This window comes from Nerophis ophidion, linkage group LG10 (genome assembly GCF_033978795.1).
Source record: "Nerophis ophidion isolate RoL-2023_Sa linkage group LG10, RoL_Noph_v1.0, whole genome shotgun sequence".
In the NCBI taxonomy this organism is placed as follows: domain Eukaryota; kingdom Metazoa; phylum Chordata; class Actinopteri; order Syngnathiformes; family Syngnathidae; genus Nerophis; species Nerophis ophidion.
Genome location: NC_084620.1, coordinates 49,204,766 through 49,213,276, shown reverse-complemented (window position 1 = coordinate 49,213,276; position 8,511 = coordinate 49,204,766). Strand labels below are relative to the sequence as shown.

The 8,511-nt window shown below is 37.4% G+C and overlaps 1 long non-coding RNA gene across 1 annotated transcript; it reads right to left on the bottom strand.

The window, feature by feature from the left end:
- Nucleotides 1–4,637: 4,637 nt before the first annotated feature.
- LOC133560938 (uncharacterized) lies at nucleotides 4,638–8,511 on the bottom strand. The gene is made up of 2 exons (XR_009808544.1): nucleotides 8,043–8,511; nucleotides 4,638–5,090 (listed from the first exon to the last, which is right to left on the bottom strand). It is a non-coding gene; the product is annotated as an uncharacterized LOC133560938 (long non-coding RNA).

Sequence of the window (8,511 nt, the reverse complement as noted above, 5' to 3'; positions counted from 1 at the left end):
CAGATAAATCGTCCGGCGGGAAACTTGGACGGAGGGGGTCAGCGGAAGTGTGTCGACAATGCTTTGGCAACGTCACGATGGCATTTTCTTCTATGCCTCATCTAATCTATGCACATATAGATGAATCATTATTATTAAAATTAATGTCTTTATTCATGCAGAATGATTGAACGTTGTTATTAAAGGCCTACTGGAATGAGATTTTCTTATTTAAACTGGGATTCTATGTATCATACTTGGTCATTTCGCGATATTGGCATATTTTTTGCTGAAAGGATTTAGTAGAGAACATTGACGATAAAGTCCGCAACTTTTGGTCGCTAATAAAAAAATCATGCCTTTACCGGAAGTAGCAGATGATGTGCGCGTGACGTCACCGGTGTGAGGGCTCCTCACATTGTTTATAATCATGGCCACCAGCAGCTAGAGCGATTCGGAGCGAGAAAGCGACAATTTCCCCATTAATTTGAGCGAGGATGAAAGATTTGTGGATGAGGAAAGGTAGAGTGAAGCACTAGAAAAAGAAAAAAAAAGGCGACGGCAGTGGGAGCTATTCAGAGGTTATTAGACACATTTACTAGGTTAATTCTGGAAAATCCCCTGTAAGTGTTGTTGAAACTTACACTTAATATTTTTTGTTTTAAGGGTTAGCATTTTTTGTTGAAAATTATTATGGTTGTGAATTCATGTTATATTTTTTGTAAATAAGACACATTTGGTTTACTATAAAAAGGGCAATTTATTTCATTTGTCACACCGCTATTCTCGCGAGATTTTGGTGTAGTATTTGGGGTTGCAGACATGCAAAAGACTTTGAGTCATCAGCAGCAGCAAGAACATTTGGCTAGCTGAACAAGGTATTCGTCATATCAATCAATCAATCAATGTTTACTTATATAGCCCTATATCACTAGTGTCTCAAAGGGCTGCACAAACCACCACGACATCCTCGGTAGGCCCACATAAGGGCAAGGAAAACTCACACCCAGTGGGACATCGGTGACAATAATGACCCAGTGGGACGTCGGTGACAATGATGACTATGAGAACCTTAGAGGAGGAAAGCAATGGATGTCGAGCGGGTCTAACATGATACTGTGAAAGTTCAATCCACAATGGATCCAACAGTCGCGAGAGTCCAGTCCAAAGCGGATCCAACACAGCAGCGAGAGTCCCGTTCACAGCGGAGCCAGCAGGAAACCATCCCAAGCGGAGGCGGATCAGCAGCGCAGAGATGTCCCCAGCCGATACACAGGCGAGCAGTACATGGCCACCGGATCGGACCGGACCCCCACCTCAAGGGAGAGTGGGACATAGAAGAAAAAGAAAAGAAACGGCAGATCAACTGGTCTAAAAAGGGAGTCTATTTAAAGGCTAGAGTATACAAATGAGTTTTAAGGTGTGACTTAAATGCTTCTACTGAGGTGGCATCGCGAACTGTTACCGGGAGGGCATTCCAGAGTACTGGAGCCCGAACGGAAAACGCTCTATAGCCCGCAGACTTTTTTTGGGCTTTGGGAATCACTAATAAGCCGGAGTCCTTTGAACGCAGATTTCTTGCCGGGACATATGGTACAATACAATCGGCAAGATAGGATGGAGCTAGACCGTGTAGTATTTTATACGTAAGTAGTAAAACCTTAAAGTCACATCTTAAGTGCACAGGAAGCCAGTGCAGGTGAGCCAGTACAGGCGTAATGTGATCAAACTTTCTTGTTCTTGTCAAAAGTCTAGCAGCCGCATTTTGTACCAACTGTAATCTTTTAATGCTAGACATGGGGAGACCCGAAAATAATACGTTACAGTAGTCGAGGCGAGACGTAACAAACGCATGGATAATGATCTCAGCGTCTTTAGTGGACAGAATGGAGCGAATTTTACCGATGTTACGGAGATGAAAGAAGGCCGTTTTAGTAACGCTTTTAATGTGTGCCTCAAAGGAGAGAGTTGGGTCGAAGATAATACCCAGATTCTTTACCGTGTCGCCTTGTATAATTGTTTGGTTGTCAAATGTTAGAGTTGTATTATTAAATAGAGTCTGTATTAATGTTGGTATTGAATTGTTCTGTATATTTGTGGAGTGCATTGGTTTAATTTTTGTACGCTCATTTAGTTGCACAAGACTGAAATACTTGCTGCCCAAGAACCTCCGAAGTGGCAGGCGGCCACGAGGTAGCTATTTTGTTTAGCACCTTATTTGCCTGTGACTGAACTATTTCTAAAACCATTGTATTTCATGTCTTTTCCTGTAGTTTTCACAGCATAAACTCAAGTAAAGAGCCCGTCTTTAAGAAGCCGTGCCAGTGTTGTCATTTCGGAGCCACATCCCTTATCTGATTATTGTGTTACTAGTGTTTTAGTGAGATTATAAAGTCATACCTGAAAGTCGAAGGGGTGTGGTGACGGCCAGTGTCTCTGATGGAAGCCATGGAGGAGCCAAGAAAGTCGCAGCTGCCTATTTGACAGCTGCTGCAGGTAGAACGACACAAGCTCCGCTCATGTCTCCAGTAAGAGCCAACTTATTACCACAATATTCTCACCGAAACCTGCCGGTTGACATGTGGTAGAGAAACATGTTCGCTTGACCGCTCTGTTCCGTATTAAAGCTTCACAACAAACAAAGAAACACCGGCTGTGTTTTGGTTGCTAAAGGCAGCTGCAAACCACTGCTTTCCACCAACAACCTTCTTCTTTATAGTCTCCATTATTAGTTGAACAAATTGCAAAAGATTCAGCAACACAGATGCCCAAATTACTGTGTAATTATGCGATGAAAAGAGACGACTTTTAGCCCTAACTGGTGCAGAGCTAATATTTCCTGACAGTCCGTCACAACACGCGCACGCATCATCATTCCGCAACGTTTTCAACAAGAAACTTGCGGGAAATTTAAAATTGCAATTTAGTAAACTAAACCGGCCATATTGACATGTGTTGCAATGTTAATATTTCATCATTGATATATAAACTATCAGACTGCGTGGTCGGTAGTAGTGGGTTTCAGTAGGCCTTTAACATTAATGTTTTTTTTCATGCCGAATGATTAAACATTGTTATTAAAGGCCTACTGAAATGAGATTTTCTTATTTAAACGGGGATAGCAGGTCCATTCTATGTGTCATACTCGATCATTTCGCGATATTGCCATATTTTTGTTGAAAGGATTTAGTAGAGAACATCGACGATAAAGTTCGCAACTTTTGTTCGCTAATAAAAAAGCCTTGCCTTTACCGGAAGTCGCAGACGATGTGCGCGAGAAGAGAAACAGTTTTCCCACAAGCAACCAGGAAATACGCCTGACAATTATTCAAAATAAAGCACGTATTTCTAACGCGTTTCCGGTCCGATCATCGCTATTTTGCAAGAGTAATCGTTTAAAATTGGACTTTTTCGATTGTATGTATGGGCTTCCACTTGTGTACGCCGTTTTTCCATTTTGTTAGCGCAATTTGACCGAATGTGACGCATTACGCTATTATTGTGAAACCGGAAACGTAGATTTGGTTCAGGAGACGTGACAATTGGCAGGAACTTTCTGCCAATCGACTTTCTTCTTTAAATTATTTACTGAACTTTTAAATATATATATATATATATATATATATATATACACACATGTATATATACATATACATGTATATATATACATATATATATATAAATACAGTACATATATACATATATATACAGTACATATATATACAGCACATATATATATATATGTATATTCATATATATATAAACATACATGTATACATATATATATATATATACATACATACATATACACATATGTATATATATACATATACACATATGTATGTATATATGTATACATTTTGCATTCTATTTTAGGGGGGGGAAGGGAATTATATTTATATAGCGCTTTTCTCTAGTGACTCAAAGCGCTTTACATAGTGAAACCCAATATCTAAGTTACATTTAAACCAGTGTGGGTGGCACTGGGAGCAGGTGGGTAAAGTATCTTGCCCAAGGACACAACGGCAGTGACTAGGATGGCGGAAGTTGGAATCGAACCAGCAACCCTCAAGTTGCTGGCACGGCCACTCTACCAACCGAGCTATGCTATAGTTACATTATTGAGTTTACAACCCCGTGGCGCTTTTTTGTACTGTTTTTGGACTTATTTGGATTATTATTATGTCTCAATTGTCACAATTTATAAATAAAGGTTTATAAAATTAAAACAATCAATTAAAAAAAAAATACTTTCTTCCTACCATCTTTGACAACATGGTCACAGGATTGTACCGGTTTATAAAATTAAAAAAATAAATAAATAAATAGATAAAAATAAATACTTTCTTCCTAACGTTGTTGACAACACGGTCGCGCAGCTGTACCTTATTATTTAAGGGGAAACCAACGCTAAACTTTGCAATCAACCTTTAATTGAATGTGATTAACTAAAACTCATTGATTAGAAAAAAACTGTGCAGTAGTTGTTTTCAGTGCAAAAGTTAACATCATTAAAATAAAATGATACAACTTCCTGACAAAGTTCAATCCAATTACAATAGTGCCACTAAGGACAGTGTGAATATTTGGGTCAATTTGCCATAACTTTAAGTGATGGAGCAGGAAGGGGCTAGGAACACATTTGCACAAACTGTGCGTAGATTACAGTAACTTTATTTTTTTCAAGGTGTGTAAAGCGAGTTTCACCGTGTGCAAATTCCATCAAAACGCCTTGCTGGACTTCACATTTCATGGCATTCTGTTGTTGATGGAGACAAAAATAAAGCCAGCGTTTACAAACACTGTTTTTCTCAGGGTAAGAGTCATCATTTGGCATGTTCAATAACATTCTAATAATAAAGGTTATTGTAAATATCACCCAGAGTATATATGTATTATAATAAATATCATCCTGATAGCATGTCGTAATCGTCGAAAAATGTGAGGAGTTTTGTGGTTCAGGTCATAATTGTGCAAAATGCACATTTCCATTTTTGAACATTTGGAATGTTGCACACTAACGTCCCAAGTAGTGTTAAATTCAGTCGAAGCGAGGTTAACATCTCCATCAGGATGCTTCCAGGTCTGCATTCTCCATTTTGAGGGCCCGCCTGAAACACAATCATGGACCTTCAGTTGGGTCTCTTCACCAGATTTATTCCACACTAACTTTATCTTGAATTTTGTGAAGTAACTTTTTTATTTTTATCAAATTGTGCTGACAATTTAATTGTGTGAATCTTTTTTTCAGAATTTGTTTGAAAATACAATGAGTGAAACAAGCATATGTAAAATATTCTGTGTAAAATGAAGAACATTTCTACACATTGAATTTTAAAAGACTATTTTAATTACACATTTTGCAGACAAATGTTGTATTCAATGAAATTGTCAGCGTGTCTTCATGTAAAAAAAAAAATATAGTGTCAAACAAGGCTTTCGTAATAAGGACACAAATTAAACTCCATGCAGAAACACTTCTGTCTAAAATCAAGGCAGTGTTTTGTTAATGCCAGAATACTGTATAGCAGTCACCCTCAAAGTGTGGCACCATCTAGTGGTGAAGTCTGCAAATATGTAATAGTATCATTGTTGGTGACCTTTGTGCATTGTATTTCATGTTAATAATGGCCACAAATATTAAATATAATTGTAAATAAAACCATCCATCCATTTTCTACCGCTTATTCCCTTTTGGGGTCACGGGGGGCGCTGGCGCCTATCTCAGCTACAACCTCTGCCTTGCTCTTAAGGTCTACCACGCTACTGTATTTAATGTTGGCATTATGGTGGTATTTTAATACTTATGTCTACTACACTACTGTATTTTAATGCCATTATTGTGGTACTTAATGAATACTTAGGTCTACTACACTACTGTATTTTAATGTTGGTCATTATGGTGGTACTTAATGAATACTTAGGTCTACTACACTACTGTATTTTAATGTCATCATGGTGGTACTTAATGAGTACTTAGGTCTACTACGCTACTGTATTTTCATGTTGTCATTATGGTGGTACTGGATGAATACTTAGGTCTACTACACTACTGTATTTTAATGATGTCATCTTGGTGGTACTTGATGAATACTTAGGTCTACTACGCCACTGTATTTTAATGTTGGTCATTATAATGGCACTTGATGAATACTTAGGCCTACTTCACTACTGTATTTTAATGTTGTCATTATTGTGGTGCTTAATGAATACTTAGGTCTACTACACTAGTTTAATTTTAATGTCATTATGGTGATACTTAATGAATACTTAGGTCTACTATACTATTGTATTTTAATGTTGTCATTATGGTGGTACTTAATGAATACTTAGGTCTACTACACCAGTGGTTCTCAACCTTTTTTCAGTGATGCACCCCTTGTGAACATCTTTCTAATTGAAGTACCCCCTAATCAGAGCAAAGCATGTTTGGTTGAAAAAAAGAGATAAAGAAGTAAAATACAGTACTATGTCATCAGTTTCCGATTAATTAAATTGTATAACAGTGCAAAATATTGCTAATTTGTAGTGGTCTTTCTTGAACTATTTGGAAAAAAAGATATAAAAACAACTAAAAACTTGTTGAAAAATAAACAATTGATTCAATTATAAATAAAGATTTCTACACATAGAAGTAATCATCAACTTAAAGTGCCCTCTTTGGGGATTGTAATAGAGATCCGTCTGGATTCATGAATTTAATTCTAAACATTTCTTCACAAAAACAGAAATCTTTAACATCAATATTTATGGAACATGTCCACAAAAAATCTAGCTGTCAATGTTGTAAGCACAATTTCAATGGCGCGCATTTTGCAAATTTAATGTCAAATCAAATCAAATGTTTATTTGATTCATCACTATACAGTGTACATCCACGACAGAACTACTGACTAAACTACTACCACAACTTGGTTTACTATTTATAAAATATAATAATGTAGGGTTACCTGGAACTTGAAATAGGCCACCCGGCCTGAATCCACACTTGGTAGTAGTTTAGTCGTGGATGTACACTGTATAGCAGTGGTTCTTAACTAGGGTTCGATCGAACCCTAGGGGTTCGGCGAGTCGGTCTCAGGGGTTCGGCGGAGCCTCCTTTGCGGAGGTCAAGATACACCCAACTCATCGTGTAAATAAAAACTTCTTCCTATTGGCGTATTATGGATACCTCCAAACAATGTTCTCTCTATTTTTTCCATCTGATTTGCAGGTGTGTAATTTGTTGTGGTTCACGCACAGTTCATTTTGTGCACCAGTAAAAATCATATAACTTTTTACTTGAATTTGAAAAAAAATACATTTTATTTTGTACTAGAGGGGTTCGGTGAATGGGCTTATGAAAACGGTGGGGTTCCGTACCTCCAACAAGGTTAAGAACCACTACTGTATAGTAATGAATTCAATAAACATTTGATTTGTTTTGATTTGACATTAAATTTGCAAAATGCGGTTCCGCATTTTGCAAATTGCACGCTATGGGTATTGTGCGTACAACATCAACACTGAATATTGCATTGTCGCATTTTTCTTCACAGTTTATGAACTTACATTCATACTTTGTTGAAGTATTATTCATTAGATATATTTATAAAGGATTTTTGAATTGTTGATATTTTTAGAATATTTTTTAAAAACCTCACGTACCCCTTGGCAGACCTTCAAGTACCCCCAGTGGTACGCTTACCCCCATTTGAGAACCACTGTACTACACTACAGTATTTTGATGTTGTCATTATGGGGGTACTTAATGAATACTTAGGTCTACTACACTAGTTTAATCTTAATGTTGTCATCATGGTGGTACTTAATGAATACTTAAGTCTACTAGCATTTACACTATGACATCTATAGGAATTTAGCTCGAAAATTATTACTTTTTAAACTTGTATTCAAAAGCACTTCTACTCGCTGTTGGTGGTTTGAATTAGCACACCAAATAAAAATATTCGTAATATAATATTTGTGGTTGTTTTACAGAACCATCAATTCGAGCTAACAGTTAGCAACTTCCGTAGCCGCCCTCCGGCTCGCGAAAGAAGAAAGTTCGTCCTTCCACATACCGTGTTATGGCACTATGAAATACATGACCAAGAAAAACACGACGTCGAAGACAACGAAGAGCCACAAGTCGAACCAGTAGGAATGTTTTGGCGGAGAAACGGAGATTTCTTTCGTTCTTGAAATGTCATCATCTCGCTCGGTGGTGAAAGTTCCCATCTTCGCTCAGGAGAGATGGTGCGTTCACGGTCGCCTTAAAAGTCAGGCTTTTTCAAAGTCCTTGCGTTAGAATGAACTCACGTCCAAAATGAAACAAAAAACAAACAAACATGCAAATAATAAGAAAAATGGAACATCACCTCTTTAGATTCTAGCGGGGCAACGCATTGTAATAACGCGTCGTCTTTCTATTGTGAAAACACTTGTGGCAACGACGTAAACTAAGTTGTGTTAGAACAGGTCACACGTAAAGAGATTAACACTAATTAGGTCATTATATCAAATGCATTATTTTAATATTCCTAACCCATC